Source organism: Chrysochloris asiatica, unplaced genomic scaffold (assembly GCF_000296735.1).
Source record: "Chrysochloris asiatica unplaced genomic scaffold, ChrAsi1.0 scaffold00038, whole genome shotgun sequence".
Classification (NCBI taxonomy): domain Eukaryota; kingdom Metazoa; phylum Chordata; class Mammalia; order Afrosoricida; family Chrysochloridae; genus Chrysochloris; species Chrysochloris asiatica.
The window spans coordinates 16546854-16574398 of NW_006408556.1; positions in this window are offsets into that span (position 1 = coordinate 16546854).

Sequence of the window (27545 nt, forward strand, 5' to 3'; positions counted from 1 at the left end):
CAATATACTGAGTCCCTGGGTAGCCCAAATGGCTAATGGGCTCAGCTGCTAACAAAAAGTTTGATTGAACCCATTCAAAGGTACCTCAGAAGAAAGGCCTGGTAATCTACTTTTGAAAAATCAGCCATTAAAAACCCTAAGAAACATAAGTCAGAGTCAAGCCCCAGCAGCTGGTTCTATATATTGGGTACAATAAAAGTATAGACTGTATGAGACAAAATTCCTTTGCTGCTATTGTGAGAGTATATTTGTGTGTTTGTGTGTGTGTGATCGTGTATATGTGCACACAGACTGCAATCAGCACCGACTCCATGTGTGGGTCTTTGTGGGGAGGCGTCCCCCTCTGCCCAGCACTACAACGTGTTAACGGTTCTGTTGGATTAACAGTTCACACTTCCAGCAACTTCTCCCTGCCATTACCTGCCCTTGCACAGTTTTCTCCATTATGATGTGTTCCGCTGCACCTTAAAAACTGTTTTCTTTAGACAGGGTGTTTGCTATTTTATATGAGGCAGCTGTAACCCAGCCCACATCTAGGTTTTGGAAAATAGTTTTGGTTCCTGGGGCGAGGGAGGTGTACCAACTGCAACAGAATTCCAAGAGGTGGTGGGGGGCCTTCTTCAGTGAGGCCTGCTAAAGACACCTTGACAATTTCCCCTGTCATTTCCAGCAATGTCTTAAATCAATCTGAACATCTGCAAGTCTTTGAAGATAGTTGTGGCAGGGGCTGTAGCACTGGGAGGTGGGTGCTTGCTATAGTAGATGGAAGGGAATGAGAAGGCGCACCAGGGGCAGAGAAGAAGCCCAGATGCCCCATGCCCAGCATCAAAACACGCCGTTTGAGCTCTTTTGCAAGATGCCCTAGTCCATCTAGGCCTCTTCCTGCCTGCTTCTACCACCTGCTTTTAAAGTCCCAGAGCTTCTCATTCATTTCAGTTTTCAAAGCGTAGGGGAGCGAGAGACAAGGAAGGGACTAGTGAAATGACCAGGTTGTTGTTTTTGTAGACAGGAGGTCTGGTTTTTGTCAGACTGAGGAGGTACCATGGCGTTTTTAGGCAGCCCCCCATGCAGGCCTGGCCCGCTAGAGTGGATTTCAGTTCTTGTTTGCCAAACTACACTTTCAGAAGGTGTCAGATATCGAAAACCTCTCCCCCAAGCCAAAGCAAGCATTTGGAGGAGGAGAGGCACAGGAGGGTCTGGGCACGATAGGAGAAGATTCTGGTTAAAAAAAAAAAAAAGCAAAAGCAAAAGTGAAAAAAAAAAAATTCTTTCTCAAAGAAAAGCACGTGTTTCACATTGACTGTTTCTTTTTTTAAATAATTGGTTAAGCTGTGCATAAAACCAGGCAAGCTTGCTCCACATTGCAAAGGAGTCTGGGCTGAGACCTGATCTTCATGGCATCAAAGAGTTTTTTGTGAACCAGAGCTTTGTAGGACAAGGGAAGGGGTTGTGTCCCCATGACCTAAGGTAACCCTTTTCTGAAGGAAACCCAGAGACAAATGACTTTACCAAAGTCTATGGGGAAAGAGGAAGGAAAGGAAGTGGCAAGAAAGAGTGTCTAGGAAGTATTGGAAAGAAGGATGGAACAAAAAAATGGGGAAAGGAAGAGAAGGGAAACTGAGGAACTGTGGGGAGATGAAGATAGAGGAGTAAGGGAAGGCAATCGTGTGGACAAGTCTAGCTCCTGGGTCTTGGGCCTCACATCTGTATAATGGATCAGGCTGCCATGAGCTTGGGGACCCTGGCTGGGCTCTTTTCTGTCAGTGATTCAGAGCTTCAGTCCTTTAAGTATCAACTGCCTTGACTGGCTCCTGTCTATAGGCTTTGGTATTCTTCTCTCTAATGACTCACGAAAGCATAAAATTAAGACATTCTGGGAAGCTGAAGGAATTTGGTTTAAACTGTGTGTTTGGGGAATGGAAGGCATTAGAAGAATGCTTGTGTCTGGACTATTCTGTTGTTTTTGTCCCCTGTTTTCTCTTCAAATTAATAAATGAGTCATGGTCATCTCTAGGCCCCCTAAAGGGGAACTCAGGAGGGCTGGGATCTGACAATCTCATTTTCTCTGGCTTTTATCGACTGTTCAGACCCATTGCTGTGTTTCCTCTTGCTTGCTGTCTCCAGAGAAGTGGCTTTTCCCATTGATAACCAACACAACTTGAACACCTTTCTCCTCCTTCCCTGTGTGCCAGGACTGCCCATCTCGATGAAATAAAACCCAATGAAATAAAATCAAGTTGTGGGGACACGCAGGCTGTACTCTCCGGGACCTCCAGACTGTCACAATCTAGAAGATCAGCCTGACCCAACACCTTGTAACTGACTGGAATCCCAGTTTCTGGCCACATATCTATCTATGATTCACTCCCCCCATCCCCCCAGTGTCTGCACTTGGTCAGCTCCTCAAACCAACGGCAAGCCCTCTGAGTGAATACAAATAGCCAGCAATTGCAGGGTGAAGGACAATCCCTCAGTATCTAGAAAGTACGGAAGAGCCCACATTTCACTTCTGGTTTCTTTCCTTTTGTCTCTCTCGGAGGGCCCCTCCCTTCTTGCATCCCAATTGCAGCTCTCTGTCCAGTCTTCTGTCTGCCCTGCCAAACTGGGTCTCCTACACTCAGATATCACTTGTTGTTGTTGTCAGGTGCCATCGAGTCGGAACCGACTCATAGCAATCCCATGCACAGCAGAACGAAACAATGTCCGATCCTGGGCCAACTTCACTACCACCGCCACACTTGATGCCATCAATGATGTCACTTGGCTGATCCATCTCGTTGGGGGTCTTAGTCCCTGCGAATTTCAGAAGTAATGCATGCTCTGCAATTATCTCTTCATTCCTCCATCCCCATTGCTTTGCTTCATGCATGAAGAATTACTCTAATAAAAGGAAGGGAGAGAGAGGAAGGAGGAGGGCTTTGCATTTGAACTGCTTCATACAGGACACTTCAGTGAGCCTCTCCAAAGCCCTGTGTGGGCATTGGTGACAGATGGAGAAGGGGCACCCTGGAACTGCTTCCCCATCCCTTTGACTTCCTGATTCCCTTACATGGTTTCTTTGACCTCTCTGCTCTCTGGGGAGAGAGGAGAGAAGAGATCACAGACTTGTTTTAAAGAGCTAACCACAAGGTTTGTAGTTCAAACCACCAACTTCTCCTTGGAAACCCTATACAGGGCTGCGTTGAGTCAGAACCAATTCAGTGGCACTTAACAACAACAACACTATGCACCTAGTGTGGTGCTGCAGGATAATGCACTGGACCACAAGGTCAGTTTGAACAGCAAGGTCGATGGTTCAAACCCACCAGCTGCTTCTCAGAAACCCTAGACAGGGTCACCATGCATTGGAACCACCTCGAACGTCACTTAGCAAAAACAACACTGTACCAGAGCTACAAATTTACATCCAAAGACGCTTGTAATATAATTGAGGAGGCTGCCAAGGTGTTAACCTGTTGCTGTGGAGATGACTCCAATGCAACTCCATGTATGTCAGGCTAGAACGGTAAGTCCATGAGATTTTCTTTTTGAAATACTATTTTATTGTGTTTTTAGTGAAGGTTTGCACAATAGTTTAGGTCCCCATTCAACAATTTCTTCAACACTAATTGCTCAGTGACGTTGGTTACATTCTTCGCAATGTGCCAACATTCTCAACATTTCCATTCCAGTTGTTTGGTTTCCATAAGGCTTTCAATGGCTGTTTTTGCCTAACACCTCAGGACTTTCTTCTGAGGTGCCTCTGGCTGGACTCGAACCTCTAACCCTTCAGTTAATAGTTAAGTTTGTTCACTGGTTTACACCACCAGGGATTCCTGCTGAGGTTCAGGGAAGTTAATTAAGTAGCTGGTGAGGTCACAGCTCAGAGGGGATGCCGGAATCTGCACCTGGATTCGTCATTCTAAAAGGCCTCCAAAGCATCTTCCCAAACTTGAACTCATTATTACCCTTCCTGAAGACAGAACTGACTAGCACCCACAGCCCACTGTTTTCAGAGCCCTGAGACCACAGGCTCAGTGTGGGGAGTGCATCTTAGCCAGGCAACCTCCTGCCCCTAGATCAGGCTAGCTGAGGGAGAGTGTCAGGGGAAAGAGCTGAAGAGCCAAAAATCCCCCTTTCACTCCTCCCTCTCTCCCCATTTCAGCTGATGTCCAAAATGATTGAAGTAGTTGTGCCAAAAACATGAAGAGCATTTATGCCTTATTACCAAGCCACATAGCAATAACTGTGCAAATGATTAAATATGTATCAGATTAGCTTCGCTGTAAGTTTTATTTAATTACAGCACTAAAATTCTACATACATATATTCCATCTTTATAGGCTCTTTCTTGTTGAGTATGGTCATTTACTCAAAATAAATTGAGGGAACATTGTTTATATATGCCAGTTTCAGAGCCAGGAGAGAAAAGCTGATGTTTATGCAAGATGTGATTATAAAATAATGACTGTGTTTTTTCAGCAAACAGACTAGGACTCCAAAGACATTCCACTGGAAAGCTCCATCTTATTCCAGTGAAGCTGCCATTGCTGAAGTAAATTTTGGGCATCTCTTTTGGAACTGCCTTCAGAGCCCATTTGTAGGGCCCATGGAAAAAAAATAAACCACCCTGTCTTACCTCCTTATTGACCAAGAAATTTTATTACCCACTTTGATTACTCACCTAATTCCCTGGGATTGGCTTCAAATGGCTTTCAATTGCTTCTAAATATCAGATCAACCCTCAAATGATGAAAGCTAGCAACCTTTGAAGAATGCTGAGCAGGCTTTAAGAGCAATGCCAAGAGAGCTAAGATCTAGACAGGCGATCTGGTGGGAGAAGGTGTTCTTAAACTGAGCCTTGAAAGATGAGGAGGCTCAGTGCACATATGAGCAGCGCAATCTTCAATTGTCACACCTTCTCAGGGTTCTTAGGAGCCCCGGTGGTGCAGTGGTTAAGGCACTTGGCTGCTAACTAAAAGACTGGTTGGTTGGACCCAAAAGCTGTTCCATGGGAGATTTTTCGTGAAGATTTACAGCCTTGGAAACCCTATGAAACAATTCTTTTCTGTTCTGTGGGGTCGCTATGAGTCAGAATGACTTGATAGCATTGGGTTTGGGTTTTTTGGATTCTTAATAATTACTCTATCATAGATAAGGAATAAAAAACGTGGAAGGAAACCCATGTGTACCAGTCACACAACTAGCAAATGCACAATAGGGTTGGATTTGAAGCTTAAACTGCTTGCATGGTTCCTGCCGTCCCCCATGTTCCACAGTGTCTCAGAGGGCAGAAGCAGTTGATTAGGTCATTGTGGTATAAAAGGGTAAGTGTTTGCCTGCTAATTGAAAGGTTAGCAGTTCGAACCCATTCAGCGACTCTGTAGGAGAAAGAATTAGCAATCTGTACCCAGTAAGATTGCAGCCAAGACAACCCTATGGGTCAGGTCTACTCTTTCACATGGGGTCATCATGAATCAAAATGGACTTGAACTTGAAGGACACCCAGCAACAGCAACAGGCTGGGCTGCGTAGAGGGGAGGATTTCTGTAGAGCAGGGGTGGGAATGTCTGGCCTGTGGGCCATATAAGGCCCGCCAAATCATTTGGTCTAGCCCTGCCAAGTCAACCGCAATTCCAGCCATCACATTGTTGTTGTTATTAAGTGCTGTCGAGTCAGTTTTGACTCATAGTGACCCTGTATAGGATTTCCAAGGAGAGGCTGGTGAGATGGAATCACCAACCTTGCAATTCAAACTGACCTTGGGGTTGAGTGCTTATCCTGCAGCAGGGGTTCATGAAATGTTTGACAAAACACAGCAAGCTGATTTTTAAGTTATCAATTTTGTATGGCCCTCAAATGATGTTTTAAATTTTGGCAGAAAAGAGGTTCCTCACCCTTGCTGTAGAGAACAGGTGGGTGGTGAGGCCCACCCAGGGCTGGATTCTGGGAGCCCTTTCGTTCCAACTTAAGGAGTGTTATGGACTGAATTGTGTCCCCTGCAAAATATATTGTGTAAATACTAAACTCTATGCCTGTGGTTATAATCTCATTTGGGAGTGGGGTTTCTTTATCTTGTTAATGAGTCAGGATGAGTATAAGGGGCATATTGAGTCAATGTCTTCTGGGTTCTAAAAGAGACGGAACAAACGAGAAAGAAGCAGAGATGGGCTGAGACAGTTACCAAGATACAAGACCTTCAAGGAACCAGGAAGTTGAAGCTGAAGAGACAAGGACCTTCCTCCCGAGCAAACACAGAGACAAAGCCACCTCCTAGAGCTGGCACCCTGAATTTAGACATCTAGCATCTTAAACTGTGAACAAATAAATTTCTGTTTGTTAAGCCACTCACTTGTGGTATTTCTGTGATAGCAGCTTTAGAGAACCAAGACAAGGAACAGGGCAGATTGAGTGTTGTAGCTACTGGTTACAGACCAATGATAGGGCAGCACAGGACCCATAGCCTGACTGGAAATTACCTTTTCAATGTGGACTTGGATGCTAGGAGGCTCCCAAGAGGCTTCAACACAGAAGATGCTGCAGGAAGCCTCACTAGGCATCTGTTCTACCCAGCCCTCTCCATGCCTTACAAGTTTTACTGAGTCCAGCCAGAGTTCTGCTGATGGCTGGGTCCCATGTGAAGCCTGGTAGGTGACAGTGAGGGATGTTAGGTGGTGGTTTGGTGTGAGGACATCATGTCCTCTGCAAAAACTCGTGGCTTTTCAGCAACAGCCCTGACTGGCCCTCAATATGGCAGGTATGGAGTCTTTGCTGAGATTGTCCTGTGGTGAGCTTGATTGTTTCTCCTGTCTGCACTGTTTCCAGCTATGCAGCATCTTTACTTGGTTCCCTGACCTCCCTAGCCATTCAACAAGCTCCCAAGTAGCCATGTATAAATCCCTTTTTAGTGTTAACTAGCTAGACACTTTTGTCTGCAGCTTGGCATTCTGGTCAATCCACTCTTCCATTCATTGCACAGATACATTTCCCTTAAACAATTTGTTCAACATCTGCTGTGTGTCAGGATATATGCTTTGATATATATATATATATATATATATATATATATATATATATATATTTTAATAGTATTCATCATTGCCTTATGATGTAGACATTGTTGTTGGTGTTAAGTGCCTGAAAGTTGGTCCTGATTCATAGCTACCCTGTATAGGGTTTCCAAGGCTATTAATCTTTGCTGGAACTGAAAGTCTCATCTTTCTCCTATGGAGCGGCTGGTGGGCTTGAACTGCTGACCTTGTGGTTCAAAGTCCAGTGCTTATGCTACAGAACTTCCACACTCCCTGATGTAGACATTACACTTACTTCAAACCAAATTCTGACTCACAGCAATTCTCTAGGACTGAATGCTAGTGCTATGTGCCCTGGAGTTGGTACCGACTCATAGCAACCCTGTACAGGGTTTCCGAGGCTGTAATCTTTACGGGAGCAGAAAGCCTCATCTTTCTTCTGCGGAACAGCTGGTAGTTTCGAACTGCTGACCTTGTGGCTTGCAGCCCAATTCATAACCACTACGCTACCAGAGCTCCTTCTAGGACTGAATAGAACAGCACTAAAAGAGTTTCTAAAGCTCTAATCTTTATTGGAAGGAGTCCTGGTGGTGCTGTAGAATAAGCATTGGACTACTTAATGGAAAGGTTGGCAGTTCAAACCCAAAATTCACTCTGCAGGAGAAAGAGGGAGCTTTCTGCTCCCGTAAAGATTTACAGTTACAAGTCATTGTAAAGGAGTTGCAGGATTGCTTTGAGTTGGAATTGACTCATTGGCAGTGGGTTTGGGGATCTTTATGGGAGCTGAATGCCACAGCTTTCTCTCACAGAGAGGCTGGTGGGTTCGAACTGCTGACCTTTCGTTAGCAGTTGATTGCTTTAACCACTGCACCACCAGCACTATCTTATACCCATGTAGGAAAAAACAAACTGAAGCTCAGAGAAATTAAGACACATAACAGGATGCACAGATAGATTTGGACGTGATTCTTAATTTACCCATCACTTTTCCATGACCTAAAACTTTCAGAATAGTTCTGCGTAGAGGATGGACCAGTGACGGAAGAAAGCATTTGTCTTTTTTAGAGACAGGAGGCCCTGAATGCCAGCCTGGGTAAGATTATGTGCTGAGGAGATGCTGAGATGCACCTACAGAGACCAGGCTGCCCTCCTGGGGAAATCCTTGTGTGTTTGCTGTCATTGGGTGTACCTTGTTTACCAGCAATGGTGGAGTCTATAAAATGGGACCACCCCAAATCTCACTGCTGTCAAGTCAATTCCAACTCATAGCGACCCTGTAGGACAGAGAACTGCTCTTGAGCAGACAGCTTCGTCTTTCTACTACTGGTGGGTTTGAGCAGACAGCTTCGTCTTTCTGCTACTGGTGGGTTTGAGCCACAGACCTTGTGGATAGCAGCCCAAGGCTTAACCCACTATGCCACCAGTCCTCCTTAAAATAGGACCAGATGGTTGTAAGTTTAAAACCAAAGTCATTAGTCATTGAGGTGACGCTGACTCACGGTGACCCCATGTACATACACATATGCTAAAGTAGACCTGTGCTCCATAAGGTTTTCGAAGGCTGATTTTTTTTTTTTTTTTTGGAGGTTGATTGCCAGGTCCTTCTTCTGAGGCTCTTGTGGATAAAATCATCAAAGTTTCTGTTAGCAGAGAGTGTGTTAACCATTTGCCCCACTCAGAGACTCAGGCCATAAATTTAGACCTACTTTAAACATATGTAAATCACTTGCTATGTAGTCACAGGCTACTACAGAACCTCTTTTTGTCATGGGAAGAAGCCTTTTCTAATAGCGCCTTCTGTCCCTGCAGCTCTGGTCTGTAACTCAAGATTTCATAGCTGAGTGGATCCAATGAGCCCATCTTTGGAGCCCACCCATGCTCTTCCTAGTGAGAACGTTTCATTTCTAGATCTTTTCCCTCTCTTGGAAGCAGGTGAATTCTTCTTAAGTTTCATTCTCTGAAACAAGGATCTGGAAAACCCAGGGCTTGTGTCCTCCAATGAAGCAACAAGGAACTGAAAACATGGAAGGCAGAGATTTACGTCAACATGCTGGGCATTCTCACGCCTGGTTTCTCCCCAGAGCCTCTGGCAGGAGGCTTCCCTTTTAGCAGCCGCTGATTGGTGAGTAGCTGCTTGACCTGGGAGGCCACCTCCCTCACTCTCCACCTCCCTTCACTTCCTCACCCCTTTTGCTCCTTCCTAACCATCACCTTCCTGATGTCTTCACCCCTACTTCTTCCTCTCCTATCCTCCCAGCCCTCTCCTTGCAACATCTCCAACCACCTCTCCTCTCATCCCTTCTCCTCAGCCCTCTGGTCCCTCAGTCCCCTACCTTCCACCTCCCTCCCTCCTCATCCCCTCACTGCTTACCTTCTTCTCAGCCCTCTTCTCACTCTTCACCTCCCCACTCAACTCTCTCACACACTCAACCCCTCAACACCCCCATCTTTTTCTCTGTACCTGGGATCCTTCCTGCAGCTGTTTCACCCAATCTGCAATTGTCTTCTTCTAATAGAGGTTGGTTTGAAGAAAACTAATGTAGGCCAATTTCTTGCAGATTCTGGGTATGGTACTTTCTATTACAATGAATAGAACATCCAGTTCAAAACTGGCTTGAATGGTAAAGGAATAAATAACATGTTAGAAAATGCAACTGAAAGTCTAGGAGTGGGTTTGATCAGAACTATGATTCCATTTCTCTGTGATCCTCTCAACTCTTCCCTTTTTGGTGGTTTGGCTTCATTCTCAGCCTATATTCCCAGATGGCAGCCAAACAGCTTCATCAGTCGCATGCCTTACATCCACAAACCTCACCATCCAGAGTAAGAGAGAAAGCTCCTTCCACTTCACATTGATTAGGCAGACCAGATCAATCACTATGACCAGGAGAAAGTCATGCACTGATTGGTTTAAGCCTGGATTCCTTCCCATCCCTGAACTAATCACTGATGTGGCAAGGAGATGGAACTGCACTGATTGGCTTATGGAGTTGGTGAAGGCATTAATTCCCCTAACAAGCATGGCTGCCCCACAGTACAAGAGGGACTGAGTGGTCACCCCATTGTCTACCTCATCATAGAGCTGGTCTTTGGTCTTAGATATAATCTCAACCACTGATCATCCTAACAATGTTGTTGTTAAGTGCCATCAAGTTGGTTCAGACTCAGAGTGACCCTGTATATGGTTTCTGAGGAGTGGCTGGTGAGCTTGAACCACTGACCTGGCAGTTCAAACCAACCTTGCAGTCCAGCGTATTACACTGCAGTGCCACACCAGGACTCCATCCTAACAATAGCATGGACTTTAATTCCTGGCAGACCAATTTGAGTCCAGTGTGCCACACTCATGTTTAAGAAGCTTTAACAAGTTAATCTCAGTGAGCCTCAGTTTTCTCAGCTGTATTATAGGGATAATTCTACCTGTTTTCCAGGGAAATAATAAAAGTAGAAGAATCTACATGATGTCTGGGCATCATAAGCAACTGATAGTGGTAGGGATAATTATTATACAATAATTGTTTAAATGGGCTCCTGGTATGGCACTGCAGGACAGCATTCGATGGTGAACCAAGAGGTCAACTGTTCAAAACCCCCCAGCCTTTCTTTGAAAATCCCTATGAGTGACTTGACAGCACTTAACAACAACAACAATTATTTAAATAACAGAGTTCCAGAGCAGCTTCTGTGTGTCCCCTGTCCTCTGCTGGGAGGAAGAAGCCCCTTGGGCACATCAGAGCCAGGGGCCAATAGAGAACCCTCATGTGACCTGCTGAGCCTCTTCTCCCTCCCTCAGACTACCAGTGAGTATTCATGGAGACACAGCTGGCCCCAGGGCATTCTGGGAAAGGTCGTTCAGGGTGATGCATGCAGAACTGGTAGACAAAGGACTTTGAAAACCCTCTGGTTTGCTTCCAAACTACCAAGCATGATTCTACCCATGATGAATCAATTCCAACTCATAGTAACCCTATATATGATTTCCAAGAGTGTAAATCCTTATAGGAGCAGACAGCCTAATCTTTCTCCCAAGATGCTGCTGATGGGTTTGAACTGCCTAATTGCACCAGGGCATCATTCTAGGAAGAAACAACAGTCTTGATCCTGAACATTGGCGTCAACCTTCAAGGGATAGACTTGGACTTTGGAGCCAGACAAAACTGGTTCAAATCCCAGCACTAATACTTCAGAAGCTGTGTCGATTTTGTCCCTCTGAGATAGGATTTCCTTGTTTTTAATAGGAAACTAATTATTGGGCTTACTTCATGGGTTTGTTGTAAAGGCTGAGTACAATGAGCATGCAAGGAGCTGAGGATTGTGTCAGGGACAGTTGGGTTGTTGTGAAGTGCCATCAAGTCGGTTCTGACCCATAACAACCCTGTATAGGATTTCCGAGGAGCAGCTGGTGAGCTTTAACTGCTGATCTTGCGGATCAAATGGCTTTGCAGTCTGGTGTATTAACCCACAACATCACACCTGGACTCCATGTCAGGGACTAAAAAAGGTACTAAATAAATGTTATTATTATTAGGATTAAGGTGCCTAATTAAAAAATATTTGCATTGGAAGACTCTCTCTCTCTGACACCTTTAATAATCTAGGGTCTTTTGATTATATGAAGAGGTTTCAAAAAGTTTGTGGGAAAATTGCATTATCTTTAAATTCCATTTTTCTACGGACTTGTTGAAGCCCCATCATATCTGGGATTCACTAGGATTTATAGCATGCTCCGTTTATCCTCCCAGTTAGTTTGAGTTGCACCAACTCATTCAACACATATTTACTGAGCACTTACCAGTTGCCAGGTACTCTGTTGTAGCTGAAAGCACAATGATCTGTCATGTATGGTTGTGCGAGATGCACACTGCACAATTCTAGGTGTCCAGCCTTATCTATGTAAATGCCACCTCACCACCCTGGAGTTGTGCCATGCAGAATCTCTGAGGCCACACAAAATGCTCTCTACTTACTCTCTAATTAATCTATCGCACCATTTTATAATTGAAATTTTTGATTTGTGCAACGAATCAAAAACAAAGGGTGTGATGGGATTTTATCAAAGGAGGGCTGGAGCAAGAGCCAAACCACGCAGGATGTCATTGGCTAGGTTAAGGTCTTGGATTTTTGTCCTCAAAGCAATGGGAAGCCTGTGGAGGATTTTAAAAGGGTAGCCACCAGATATGAATGGCCTTTTAAAATGATCCTCTGATTGCTACACAGAGAATGGATTCTAGAAGCAGGGAGTCTTCCTTTCATGAAGGCTTTATGGAAGAAAAATTGTCATGGCTTGTATGCACATGGCAGGAAAATGGAGAAGAGGGACACATTCAGGTGCTCACAAGTATGGGGTTGGGGTGGGGAGGGAAGGGGGGATGATTGTTTTCTGAGAGGGGAAACCTGAAGGGAGTCTGTGTTTGTTCCAGATTCCCTGGCAAAGTCTTCTTGTGAAGGCCTTTATGGTAGTTCTTCTAGCCCCATGTGTTGGGTTCTTAAGAGTTTCCTTAGTAGCTTCAAGAGTTGAGCCACAAAGAGCAGACAGAGGACTAGGGATGGGGATGAAGTTCAGGGGCAGAGCCAAGCTCTAGTGCCTCAGAAACATACTGTGCTCTCAATGCAGAATTGGACCAGGATCAGGAGCTTCAAAGTAGAGCAGCAGCCCTTGCCCATAGGTAACAGCAAACCTCAGCATTTGGATTTCCTAAAGGAAAGTACCTTGTGGAAATCTGCCTGGAGGCACTGGAAGAATGAGTCAACCCCAGGCACCAGAAGTCTGGGCGGATTTGAACTGGCCTCAGAAGTCTACCTGTTGGAAAGCCTATTATTAGACTTCTAAACTGCCTTAATCCAACCCATAGAGGCACACCTTACCTGTATGCAAATCTCCTTTCCAACCTTCATGTTGGAATCATGAGTCACCAATGTCTTCCCTGCTTCCAAATCTGGTTCCGCTCCAAAGAAATTACCCAGGGTGGAGTTGGCGCCTCTAGGGCCAAGGTCCCACACAGATCAGTGACTCTGCTTCTCCATCACATTTGACAATGGACTACTGGCCTGGACCCAGGCAGACAGGCCACCTTCGCCTAAAGGATGGATGAATCTCTTGACACCTTTTTCTGCAAAACCCAACTGTAGAGACATAGACCAAACCTAAGAGTTGGGCATAGGAGTGAGGGTTTGCTGGATGCTAGAAGACCCAATGGATGGCATTTCCAAAATAGTATGCACTCTGGCACATCTGAAAGGAAAGCGCCAAAACATCAGAGCTAAGGTTCCCACAAATTCAGTCTCTCAAAAAGAATGACAAAGAGGTGTAGGCTTTCTGTGGAAAGATTTCAAAGCACTTTATCTTTTATCATTGTGTAACATTGCTCTGCTCATTCAGTAAATATGATCTGAGCACCAATATGTGTTAAGTAGTGTGCTGGTTACTGGGGAGACTAAAGAGACAAAGTGAGGCTAAAGGACCACTTTCATGAGTTTGCCTTCTAGAATGCTATAACCACACAACCTTCTTTCTGCCCTAGAGAGGTTCCTTTGAAATTTTTACTTTTTGTTGTTGTTACGTGCCATCAGGCTGACGGCACATGACCACTACCATCACCCTTGTGTTCTGGATAAGACAGAGAACTATGTCTCATGTGCTGGTACAATTGAGTAGGACAGTAGCTGGGTCTGCATTACTCTGAAGGAAACTTTCTAGAGGAGAACCACAGGACAAGGAGTTTGCTTTCTAGAATGTTAGAGCTAGACATTCCCAGAAATCTGTCCTCAGGTGAACTTGGATTTGGACTTGAAGATGGAGAGAGTATGCCCACTGAGTCTGTAGATGAAGAAGGGAGAGCCAGTGGGATGTTATTTGTCCAGTAGGGGGAGGGAAGTCAGATGAAAATTTCTGATGAGACAATTTCCAGGAAGAAAAAGCCACCAGTACCTTAGAAGATTGGCGTCATGGTATGGGGCTATAGGATAAGCACTGAATCGCAAGGTTGATTTGAACTGCAAGGTCAGTGCTTCAAACTCACCAGCTGCTTCTTGGAAACCCTATACAGAATCACTGAGCCGGAACCGACCCGATGGCATTGAAAAACAGCACCTTAGAAGATAGGAGTCCCTGGGTACACACATGGTTAAGAATTCGGCCATTAGCCAAAAAGTTGGTAATTCAAACCCACCCAGAGAATACATGCCCGGTGATCTGTTTCTGAAGAGTTACTGCCTTGAATCCTCTACAGAGCAGCTCTACTCTGCACACCTGAGCTTGCTTTGAGTCAGACCTGACTCCATGGCAACTGATAGAGTCAGAGGCATTCACTGATAGGTAGGATGTGTGATGGTTTTGTGGTCTCCTGTTCTAGTCCTAGACTGGAGCCTTGGGTTCAAATCTTATAAGACTCCTGGCTGAGTCAGCACCAAAGGGCTTGTCAACCTGTGGATGATTTCCTGTGGCTGGATCCTTCAGAAATGATGTTGGAAATGAGATTTGTAGGCAGAGGCAGAATTGGGACAGGAGTCAGCTCTCTTGGCTTGGCTTGTAGCCATCATCCCCTAGCCCCTGTAAACGCCCAGAAGCTTTCTATTAAACCTACTCCTAAGGCCTCAGTCAGAGACATATGTGTCATTGCTATTTACATATTAACAGGAATTAGTTTCTTGGTTCCCAAGCCAAGGATCCAGACAGCATAGAATTGAGTTTTCCTACGGGGGATTGAGGATAAGTAACCATCCAACACAGAGGCTGCTTCAAGGGGGCTCTTCAAATCATGTGGGAAGCTGAGTCAGTTTCCTGTTGCTGCTATAACAAATGGCTGCCAACTTAGTGGCTTCAAACAACAGCTCAGAAGTCTGGCAGGGTCTGGCTTGGCCGAGAGACTCACAAGGCCAAAATCAAGGTTATCAGCCAACCTAGGTCTTTATCTGAAGAATCTGAGGCGAATACACTTCCAAGTTCATCCAGTCCCGAACTGCTTGTCACCCAACAAACTTCCTCAGCTCACCTACGTTTCTTGTCAAGTTGCCCCTTCACCTTTAATTCAATAAAAGCACGTAGGGTTCAGAGCTCTTTGACTACAGTCTGAGAACGTTCTCTACTTTTAAGGATTCATGTGATTACACTGGGCCACCTGGATAATCCAGACTCTTCTTTCTAACCCTGGCAATGGAGGATAAGCTCTGGACTGTTCTTCACAAGGTCAGCAGTTCAAAACCACCAGCCACTCTTCAGAAGACAGAAGAAGCTTTCTGCCGCTGTAAAGATTTACAGCCTTGGAAACAGGGCTGCTGTGAGTCAAAATTGACTGGCAGGCAGTGGATAACCTTAATAACATCTGTAGAATCTCATTTGCCAGGAAACTGTCCCCAAGTATAACCTTCATGGGTGAAGGTCATGGAGGCCAAAATCCTGTCTACCTAAGAGGATGAGAGAACTGAGCATCTGGGATTGTTGTTGTTCTGTGCCGTCAAGTCGGTTCCGACCCATAGCCACCCTGTATTGGGTTTCCAAGGAGCAGTTGGTGAGCTTGAACTGTTGACGTTTCAGCTCAAACTGACTTTGCAGTCCAGCGCATTAGCCCACAGCGCCACACCAGGACTCCCTGAGCACCTCTTGCATCCTTATTTCCCCAGGGCCTGTCCTTCTAAATGGTCACTGCTGGTGCAGAGTGCCATGAATGTATGGGTACCTATTGCTCAAATAAACACATATTCCCACCTCAATGAAGGACTTACCCGTGCATGAGCCACTGGTAAATAGAAAGTGTTGTCGTATGTTTTCAGGTAGTCAATGACAAGCTTCTATTTTTTAAAAACAATTTTATGGCAACATTCGTTGGTCTACAGCTGGAATCCCATATATGGCTAATAAAAAGTCTCAAAAGACAAAAGACAGAGACGAGGTGGTTAACTGACTAGAGCATCTTTCCCTACACACAAGTACATACATGTTCATTCATACAGACACACACACATGCAGACATGGCCATGGGTACACCCACAGTGTACACAAGGTGGATTCTATGATGTGTAGATAATCACTGAGTGCCTGTGTTCCTCCCCTCCCTGCCCAGGCTTCTCCTATTTGCTCTTGGAGTGTGATCTCTGTGGTTATCCTAATTGTGGCTGTGACTTTCTGAACTTAGCCTTAAAAATGACCCAGGTACTTCACAGACAAGATATGGTGTAGGGGTGTGACCATTAGTGTCAGCAAACCTGAATGCTGTGATAACACAGGGACTTATCTCTGCAGGACTTTCTGTCACTATGCCTCTTAGAGAGTCCTGGTGTGGCACTATAGGATAAGCACTCGATCTCAAGGTTGGGTTGAACCGCAACGCCGGCAGCTCAGACTCACCAACCACTCTTTGGAAACCCGATACAGGGTCACTATGAGTCAGAACCAACTCAACAGCACTTAACAACAACAGCAATAGACGCTAGCAGAGTCCTAGTGCGACATTGTTGGATAAGCACTGAAATGCTAACTGCAAGGTTAGCTGTTCAAATTTACCAGCCGCTCCATCCTGTACAGGGTGCAAATGAATTGGAACCAACTAAAGAATTCTGGTGTGGCACTGTGGATTAATGTGCTGGACTGCAAAGTCAGTTTGAACTGCAAGGTCGGCAGTTCAAGCTCACCAGCCACTCCTTGAAAACCCTATACAGGGTTGCTGTGGGTCGGACCGGACTCAAAGGCACTTAACAACAACTACAAAAGAACACAAAATGGTTGATATGATTACTAATACCAATCACAGGAGTCTAGGGGTATCAGGGTCCCCCAATAATAGTGACAAAATACAGTTTCTTCGTTCACGCAGTAACCATGACTGTGGGATATATTACACACACAAACACACACTGGGGCTTAGTGCTAAGGTTGTCTCACTCTCCTTCTCTCCTGTCCATTCCTCATTCCTGTTCCACAACCCCACAGGACTCGCTGTTTCAGAGAGAAGCGTTAAGGCTAGAAGCACTAAGGCTAGAAGCCACCTGTGAACTGGTAGATCTGTCTCATGCGCATGCAGGGATGCATATCCCTCCCTGGCTTCTCCTGGCTCTTACCCAAAGTTTAAGGCCCCACTCAACTTTAGTTCCAGTCTATCCCTAGAATCTAGACTTTGTGATTAAGGCGCTAGTGAGGTATGCAGCCATTTAATTCCACTCAACGGGCTGTGTCCCGTTAGGAATTGTCTTGGCTGTAAATAGCAGGACACCCAAACTAAAAGAACCTTAAACCACATTTATTTCACAGAATTGAAAGCTCAGAAATAGGTGGTCCCAGGGTTTAGTGGCTTAGCAAAATCTTTGACACCAGGCTTTTCCCATCTGACCCCTCCACCATCATAAACCTGATTAAACTGGGTCTCCACATTGTCACAAGATAGTAGCCACACTCTAAACATCCATCTTCACACAATAGCATCCACAATGGCAGGGTCCTTCTTTCTTTCTCTTTTTACAAAGAGGTCCCTTGCTTCAGATAGGGGATCCTTTCAGCTCTCCTGCTAAGCAGAGACAACTTAGAGTGATTGTTCCAGCGTATTCCTTTGCCATTCTTTTCTCATGTGAGGAAGCTCCCAACCGAAATTTGATCAGCCCCACTCATTTACCAGGGAAAGCCAGTATTTTCTCTCCTACCTGTTCTTGCCCACTCCTTGCCTTTCCTACTCCTGTTCCTATGGTCCTATGCTTCCTACATCTCTATGGTACACGCACTGAGTGTCAAATAATGTCACCCAATAGGTCAGCAGTCCCAGAGGTAGGAGGCAACGCTGCAAACCAATGAAACTACTACTGAATACAAAAAGGATGCTCCTTTTCTTCATTCATTTAGTTCTTCATTTACCAACTGCACATGAGTCTTGTCTACGTGCCTGACAGTGGATTGTGGGAACAGACACAGCCCTGTGTTATGAAGCTTATAATCTAGTGGGGTGGCAGACGATAACAGAAATTCACAAGTAAATGTAACATCACACATTGTGATAGATGCTAAGGATACTTACAGAGTTGCAGTGGGTCTGATTGGTCTGGAGTGGGGTTGTGGGGTGATCAGGAAAGGTCAGCATTGAAGACAGGGTGTGAGTTGGCAAAGATGGAAGGTGTGGGCACTGAGTGGTGTAGTGGGTGGTACCAGTTTGGGAAAGCCAACGATGCGCATCCCTTTCCGACTCTGCATTTAGTGGCTTCATGTTGTTGGATTGAAATTAGCCATGGTGGGACTATTTACACTACAGAACTTGGCAAACACTACAAATCATGGTTTCTTTCCTAGGAGAGCTAGACACATCTGTCAGCACACCACTGCACAGAGGGGTGACTTCTGATCCTGTGCAAAAACCCAGTAGCCCACAGTCATTACGTAAAGTCACAGGTTCTACAGACATCTCACTTGTTGGATGCATCACGGAGCACCGTTTTGAGTCACTGCACACATACAACAAGATCTGATGAGAAACAGAGCAAGTCAGAATTTGACATAGGTTTATTGACTATGCAAAGGTTTTTGATTGTGTGGATCATGACAACCTATGGACAACATTGCGAAGTATGAGTATTCCAGAACACTTAATTGTGCTCATGAGGAATCTGTACCTGGACCAAGAGGTAGTTGTTCAAACAAAAAATGGGAACACTGAATGGTTTAAAATTAAGAAAGGTGTGCGACAGGGTTGTATTCTTTCACCATACTTATTCAACCTATATGCTGAGGAAATAATCTGGTAAACTAGGTTCTACAAAGAAAAATTTGATATCAGGACTGGAGGAAGACTCATTAACAACCTGCAATATGCCGATGATACAACCTTGCTTGCTGAAAGTGAAGAGGACTTAAAATATTTACTGATGAAGATCAAAGAGCACAGCCTTCAGTATGGATTGCATCTCAATGTCAAGAAAACAAAAATCCTCACCACTGGACCAATAAACAACATTCTTATCAACAAAGAAAAGATTGAAGTTGTCAAGGACTTCATTCTTCTTGGATTAACTATCAATACTCATGGAAGCAGCAGTCAAAAAATAAATGATGTATTGCATTAGGCAAATCTGCTGCACAAGACCTTTTTAAAGTGCTGAAGAGCAAAGGTGTCAGCTTGAGAACTAAGGTGCACCTGACCCAAGTCACGGTATTTTCAGTAACCTCATATGCATGTGAAAGCTGGACAATGAATAAGGAAGACCATAAAAGAATTGATGCTTTTGAGTTATGGTGTTGGAGGAGAATATTGAAAGTGCCATGGGCTGCCAAAAGAACCAACACATCTGTGTTGGAAGAAGTGCAGCCAGAGTGCTCCTTGGAGGCCAGGATGGCCAGACTTCGTCTTTCATACTTTGGATATATTGTCAGGAGGGTCCAGTCGCTGTAGAAGGATATCATGTTTGGTAAAGTGGAGGGTCAGAGAAAAAGAGGAAGATCCCCAGCGAGATGGATAGGCAAAGTAGCAGCATCAATAGGCTCAAGTGTGGCAACAATAGTGAGGTTGGCCCAGGACTGGTCAGTGTTTCGTTCTGTTGTGCAGTTGCTATGGGTCGGTACCGACTTGATGGCAACTAACAACAACAGCAACAAGGGGTGATTACAGCAACATGCAGCTTTCAGGGCAGGGTTTTCTAACTCACAGGGCATGCTCCAGACACTTGGAGATATGACTCAAGTGTTTACTAATTATTATAAAGATACACCAATGAGTTCTGTAAAGGAGGAGTGGTGTAAGTCTGTTCCCCCTCCCTCTGGGTCCCTCACCCCCTACCCCAATTCATTGTGTGCAGGACTCTGTGTAAGAGGGTGGACTGGTTTAACCAAAAAACTAACTTCTGGGTCAAGCATGGGCTTCCTGGACTCTTAATAACAGCTGTGTGACCGTGGACACATTATTCTAATCTCTGTGAGCCTCAGCTTTCTCATCTCCAAAATGAGGACGATAAAGCGGTATGGCGCTATAGTAAAAGTACTGGACTGTGAACCACCTGGTCGGCAGTTCAAACCCACTAGCTGCTCCTTGAAAACTATACAGGGTTACTATGAGTTGGAACTGACTCGATGGTACTTAACAATAACAAAATAACTGAGGTGGGCATGATGCTCAAATAATGGAACACATACAACCAGTACCAAGGTTGACTTGAACCTCAAGGTCAGCAGTTCAAACTCACCAGGCTTCTCGGAAACCCTATGCAGGATGGCTATGAGGTGGAATCGACTCAATGGCACTTAACAACAACAACAAGTAAGGTATGTAGTAGTCACTTGCTGGCTGCCACTCTGTCCCCTGATAGATGGGTCAGGAAGCGGCCGGGTTCAATGTATCCACAGGACATGACATCGTTTATTCATGTCTGTCTTCCTTCCTAGGACCTATTTGCTTTATTCATTGCTGTTTTCCCAACACCCGCACTCTGCACATACTGTTAGGCTGTAGTGTCAATTCTGACTCATGATAATCCCAGAGGACACAGAACTGTCCCATAGGGTTTCCAAGGCTGTAATCTTTGCTTCTCCAGTGGGGTAACTAGTGTGTTCTGTCTTCTGACTTTTGGGTTAGCAGCGGAGCGCTTAACCACTGTGCCACCAGAGCTTCTTTTGCACATGATATTGTTGTTGTTTTCAAGTACCGTTGAGTTAGTTCTGACCCATAGCAACCTTGTATAGGATTTCCGAGGAGCAGCTGGTGAACTTGAACTGCTGACCTTGTGGTTCAAACCGACTTTGCAGTCCAGCACATTAACCCACAGTGCCACACCAGGACTCCTGGTAGGTGCCTAATATTTGTCCAGTTTTTCCTAGTGTGGTGCTGTAGGATAGGAACAAGACTGCTTACCACTTGATTGGTGGTTCAAACCCACTAGGTGCTCCTTGGAAATCCGAATCAGGGTCACTTGATGGCACTTACCAGCAACAGCAACAATATCTGTTGAATGGAGAGACAAGGTGTGCTAGAGAGTGCTACTTATCTCCACATGAACTGTGATATTTTTCCAGCTGCTACCCCATCTCCTTCCCCTGGTCTGCAGTAGGAGGAGACTCAGCTGGGTCCTCTTATTCATTCACACCCAGCTTTGCTTTGCCTCTCCACTACCCAGACAGCCCCCTAGTGTCCTCAGATACTTTTTATACCCCATCGCCTGACCCTTGGCTTCAACCCTTGTATGTTGCCCCCTCTAAGACAAGTCACTGTTTTAACTCTATGCAAATTCTCTCTCTGACCCAACTTAGCCCTGCTCTCTAATCCCAGCCTTGTGGTCTCTGGGCCACTCTGTGGTTTGCTGAAAGTCACTTCTACATTTTTTCACATGGAATTCAAATGCTGCCAGGTGAGGGGCTCAATGAAGCAGGGTCTGCCCAGGCCCTGGCTTTTTGCTTTTTGAAGTCTGGGTCTTTCATTCCCCTGAGGCCCACATCCCACTACACAAACACACAAAGGGGGCATCCAGTACTGAAGGGGCACCATCCCCCTCCCCCCCCCCACTGCAATTCAGCTATGTCATCTGTCAATATTTTGACTTAGGAGTGACAATCTAGGCCAATAGGTGCCATCAACTTGACCATGACCAAGATCAGCTCACCATAGCCTTTCCAGGAAGCATCATGGTAGGCCCTAACACCCTTAGGGAAAGAGGAGCCAGATGCAGGGGTAGCCCCTTTTCTTCACCTACCCCACTGACAATGTCCTTGGCAGTGACTGCCAACTCTGTCCACTCTGGGGAGAAGACCACCAGAAGCTCCTCTGAGTCACAGTAGATCTGGGCTCCTCTCTCCAAGAGGCTGACGTCAGCCATCTGAGCCCCTGATGGGCAGCTCCAGGGGATGGAAGCCGCAGCCCCAATCTGGGGGTGTGTTGGGGCTCCTGTTCTGCCATCCTAGTCTTCCTGTTACTTTTCTTTCTAACTGCTCCTTCCCCACCCCCGCCCCTCTGGCTCTCTGGCTCACCCAGCAGAGGTTGTACTGAAGCCATAACTCAGAATTGTGACCAGATGACCATGTAACTGAATTGAACGCCAGTCAGTTATGACCTCATCCTTGTTCTCGAAACCTCCACTTTGGCTCCTCTGACGAGCTCACTTTAGGGTTTGGCTCCAAAGCCACTGGTCTTACTTGCTCCATATTACCTCAAAAGAGCTACTTATGCTCTGCAAACCTCCCTCAGCCTCTGAGGTCAACTGCAGCTCACGTAGCAACCATTCCAATCCTCTGAGTGAAAGGACAGAGGCCCGTGATGCTTTTGGCTCCTTGGAGTCCTTCTGCGGAAATCCCAGCAACCACCAAGCAAGTATTTTTCAAATCCCCTTTAAATATGTTAACATTTTCAAAACATGGAAAGCAACCATAAGGCTCAGCTGCTCTCGGGGCACATTGGGCAATAAGAGGCAGCTCTCACCCCAGACTGCTTACATCTTCCCTCTTCCCTCCTCTGACCTCCTCACTCTCTTCCAGCTTCTGGTTTCCTGGCAATGGCTGCTCACCATTGTTCTGTAATAAATCCCATATGGTCAGGTTCTAGACTTGTTTGATCCCTGTCTTTGCTTAGGGGCCAGTAAGATCGCACTCATAGTAACTTGTTGAGTCTATTCCCACCCACAGTGACCTCATGTGACAGTAGGACTGTCCCCATAGGGTTTTCTAGACTGTCATCTTTATAGAAGAAGATATCACCAAGTCTTTCTCCCACAGAGCCTCTGGGTGGGTTCAAACGGCCAACCTTTCAGTAAATGGTAATAAAACAGCTTGTTTGCAGCATGCCTGAGTCCCTCCACCTCAATCTCAGTCATCCTGACTCTTCTGTGACATCCTCTGAAGTCCTGATCACATAGGTCGCTGCTCCAGATGAAGAATGATGTCTCAGTGGCCCTTTTGTACCTAACAACAACAAATAATTAGGTTTGTCTGATATGCTCTATAGTTCTTCAATAGTTCAACACCATCATGATGCAAATGGTTAGTTAACATGCACAATGCTGACTGAAAGGTTGGAAGTTCAAGTTCACCCAGAGATGCCTCAGAAGAAAAGCCTAGACTTCCAAAAAAAGTGAGCCATTGGAAACCCTATGGAGCTCAGTTCTATTCTGACATATATGGTGTCAGTTTACAGAAACACAGATTGTTGAGAGTATTCTGGAACAAGATGGCAGAGGAGGCACTGAGCAGAGGCCTCTGTAACACAGACATGGGTAACTGAATGAAACAGATACAGATGGTGATCCTGGGAATCTGGGTTTCAGAGGACAGAGAGGGGGATTGAGTGTCGACTAGAAGAGAAAAATGAACAGGAGCAATGAGAGAGAAGAAAAACAGGTGAACTGAAGGTTGGCCTGGAAGGTTGACACCATCTTGAGCCGTTGAAGGCAGCTACCAGTACAGTAGCCGGCAGGCACAATATGAGGATGTAGGTTGATGACAAGTGGGGTGCCATTCTCCCTTGTTCCTGTGCCCTCCTAGTAGCCAAGGGCATGGCCATTCCTCACCCTTACCAGCCCAGTGGCCAGTGGTATTCCCTCCTGAAACATTCTCTGCTCTGGGGTCAAACACCAGGCATAATGCCAATGCTTCTGAAGACATGTGACCCTGTCCTGAACACAAACAACAAACAGAAAACTGCCTTCATGCTTCCAGTCTCTACCATAGCCACCAGGAGACAGGTGGTGAATGCCTGAGAACACACCAATATACAATAATCAATGCAATATAAATGTACCACAATGTCTTGGAGAAAACAGACAATTTCAGCTTACATAAATAATCAAGACAGAGTGCCTCAAACAAGTGACCAAAAAACAGAGTTAGAAAATACTAGAAATGGTATCACAACTACCTGATAAGGAACTTAAAAGAAGGTACCTTTAACGGATTGAGAGAATGATCATGAAACCTGCAGATGAAATCCAGGAAAACAAATACAAAACTATGGAAGAATTTAGGAAACTGGCAAAAGAAATGAAAAAATGGAAACTATGCAAAAACAGCAATTAAAAAGCCAGAAGATTAAAACAAAGACTTCAGAAATAGATAATATACTGAAAGGGCAAAGAAGTAGAATTGAATCAATGGAAGGCCAAATTACTGAGCATGAAGAACAATCTCTCAACAGTCATCTGCTAGAGGAACATCCGGGGGGAAAAAAGCAAAAAAGACTAAGATTTATGTGGGACACTATCAAGAGTTTTAACCTATATGTGACTGGAATTCCAGAGCAGAAAGAGACAGAAAAAAGAAAAAAAATAAACAGCATAAAGAACACTGTCCAAGAGTTGTTGGAATCAAACTTCCTTAACATCATGAAAGATGAGAAGATAGTCATTCAAGAAGTTGAAGAAACTCCCAACAGGATATACCTCAAAAGAAAAACAAGACAATTGTAATCAAACTTTTCAACACCAAAGACAAAGAAAGAATCCTGAGAGCAGCTCAGTTATCTACAAAGGAAAACTAATAAGACTAAGCTCTGATTTTTCAGTAGAAGCAATGCAGACAAGAAGACAATAGCATGACATATATAAAGCACTGAAAGAAAAAAATTGCCAACCAAGAATCCCATACCCAACAAAACTGTCTTTTAAATATGATGATGAAATCAAGTCATTTTCAAATAAACAGAAATTAAAAGAATTTGTAAAAACAACAACAATGACCTTACAAAAAATACTAAAGAGAAGTTCTTTGGATAGCAAATCAACAAGAGCAGGAAACAACCGGGGACTAACATCATGACAATATCACCTAAAACTCAATCCAGATACAGAAGTATTCAAGTAAAGCAGACCTACAAGATTGGAAATAGAGAACCAGAGATAGAGTTGCACCACCAACAAAAGCCGTACAGTGAAAAGTACGAAATGATGTAGTTACAGAACCTCCAAAGGAAGAAAAAACTAAGTATATTTCAAGAATAAACAAATAAATAAAAATAAGCCTAACACTAAAAACTAGACGAAGCCTTACTCCTGGCCCTAGCCCAACCCTTCCCCCTAATACTAACCTTGTCGTTAGGTGTCATCGAGTCTGTACCGACCCATTGCGACGTTATGCACAGCAGAACTAAACACTGCCCGATCCTGGGCCAACCTCACTATCGTTGCCACTCTTGAGCCCATTGATATTGCCACTTTGCCAATCCATCTCGCTAGGGGCCTTCCTCTTTTTCTCTGACCCTCCACCTTACCAAACATGATATCCTTCTCCAGTGACTGGTCCCTCCTGACAATATGTCCGAAGTATGAGAGATGAAGTTTGGCCATCCTGACCTCCACTGAGCACTCTGGCTGCACTTCTTCCAAAATGGATCTATTGGTTCTTTTGGCAGCCCATGGCACTTTCAATATTCTCCTCCAACACCATAACTCTAAAGCATCAATTCTTCTACGGTCTTCCTTATTCACTGTCCAGTTTTCGCATGCATATGAGGTTATTGAAAATACCATGGCATGGATCAGGTGCACCTTAGTCTTCAAGCTGACATCTTTGCTCTTCAGCACTTTAAAAACACTTTAAAATACTAACCTTAGTCCTAACTATAACCCTAATACTAAACAAAATCCTAGACCTAGCCTAAACCTAGTCATAATCCTAACCCTAACCCTCACTCTTTACTCTGATACACCAGCCCCCCAACACACACACACACACACAAAACACTGCCTTAGAAATGTTTTCAATATAGTAATACAAAGAGTAATTTGAAAATATGTAAGAACAACAACAATAATAATCACTAACTTAAAGGTTTAGAGACAGATCAAAGAAAGTAAGGGCTTTATCAAATATCCATAAGATAATAGAACACTGAATATGAAAATGAAAATAACCACAAATATGAGTTGTTATTGTTGTTATTAAGTTCAGTTGAGTTGATTCTGACTCATAATGACCATGAATAAGGTTTCTGAGGGTTGGTGGGTTTGAACTGCCCACCTTGTAGTTAGTAGTCCAGTGTTTATCTTACAGTACCACACCAGGACTCCACAAATATGAGTAGGAGTAGAATTAACTTGATAATAACTGTGTTGTTATTACTGTAAAAGTTGCGTGCAAAGTGTTGTCTAATAAAAAATATCTTTCCCTAGTTTATGTTTTGTTCAGTAACATATTCTAAATATTCAGGAACATGTATGTTATAGAAAGGCTCTTGAGACTTGTGAATACTCTCAGGAGAAACATTAATTGAACGCTTATGAATTATGGTTACATCCTAATAGATTTCACCCGACCCCATGCTTATCATCAGCAGGTGATTTCTGATTTCTTCTCATGCTTGTCTGAAGGGTTTGTTACAAACTACAAGGTAGAGATTGGTACTTCCAGAAAGAATAGTCTTAGAATCTTACAATGGTATCTGAATCTCTTATCAGAACCCTTAGAGTATATCAGATTCTCTTTAATTATTACTACTTCAAGGAATAGACACATGGATACAGGCTTCTGAGCTGATAACACTTGGGGACAAGTTTCAGAGTGTAGATTTCCAGGACTTTCCAGAAACAGGTGATTTCATGAAAGCAGGCTGCTGACCAAGGTCCAGAATGCATTACATAGGACACAATGAAGTAATGATTAACTGTCATTCTTTGTTCTCATTTCATCACTAATGGTCTATTTAATTATGAGTATATGCTGAAGCCCTTGCTTTCCTTGATGTATCTTCTAATCTTTAAATCAACAGTCTATGTTTGTGTAAACTCAAATGAAGCATTCTTTAAATAGGACCTGGTTGCCTCCTTTTCTCTTGGTGGCTGCTCTTGTTGCAGGCCATCCCATAACTAAGGCAGGAAGATGGTGACCACAAAAGAGATGAAAATGTCACTAGAATTGATCAACTCATTATGAAAAGTGGAAAATGTGTGCTGGTGTACGAGCAGACTCTGAAGGTGATCAGGCAAGGCAAAGTGAAACTAATCATCCTTGCCAACAACTAGCCAACCTTGAGGAAATCCGAAGTAGATTAGTATGTCATGTTGGCTAAAACAGGCATTCATCATTACAGTGACAATAATAATGAATTGGGGACAGCATGTGGAAAATACTACAGAATATGCACATTGGCTTATCATTGATCCAGGTGATTCCTATATTAGCAACATGCCAAAACAGACTGATGGGGGGAAAAAATCATGCAATTGTTTTACTTTAATAAAAAAAAAAAGTCCTTTGTTTTCTCAAAATTAGGAACAAATATAATTTATTGAGTCTCTTTACTTTTAGTGGCAGTGTAGGTATTTGTACAGAAACAATAATTATTTGTCCGTTTCCCCTCCTTGAAGCAGGCTCTAAAGGAGCTCTGTGAGGCAACGAGATCTCCAAGGCAGATCTGGAGACCTGGTGTAGTCGTATGGGTTAATGCACCAGACTTCAAGGCCGTTTTAAATATAAGAAGTAAAAAGCATCATCTCTCTCCCACTGAGGGCCTGGTGGATTCAAGCTGCTGACCGCGGGGTTCACAGCCAGATTCTTAACCACTACACTACCAGGCCTTCCACCTTCAAGATGGTAGATTGGGTAGACGTGTAGTGAGGAGCTTGGTCAACAAAAACATGGAATACCGGGCCAAGAGG